The sequence below is a fragment of the Plasmopara halstedii genome (assembly GCF_900000015.1).
Source record: "Plasmopara halstedii genome assembly, contig: Scaffold_287, whole genome shotgun sequence".
Lineage (NCBI taxonomy): Eukaryota > Oomycota > Peronosporomycetes > Peronosporales > Peronosporaceae > Plasmopara > Plasmopara halstedii.
The window spans coordinates 555,652-556,025 of record NW_020187208.1 but is presented as its reverse complement, the minus strand read 5'-3'; positions in this window follow the sequence as shown (position 1 = coordinate 556,025).

The following is a 374-nucleotide window of genomic DNA, read 5'->3' as shown; positions in this document are numbered from 1 at the left end:
AATTTAACAAAATACCCCACAATAACAAAGTATACATTAATATGCTATAACCATCCAGATTACTATTAACCAAGTAAAGCTAAATTAAAGAATACATCACATCGATGTAGTATTGACAAATAGCGTGAACTAAGTATCTACTTTATATTGCATAATATACATAAACTTTTTGCGTACAATGTCGAGTTCAATATTTGACTGTTTTATCACAATTGTTATACTAACACTAAGTGACCTACAGATACATACAGAACGAATGTTGTAAGAAATTCATAGAACTTGGGACATAGAACAGAGGACAAGGGACACAGGGACATGGGACATGAGACACCAACAAACTACCAACCCATTAGGTTCGATCCAAGGACCTTTGA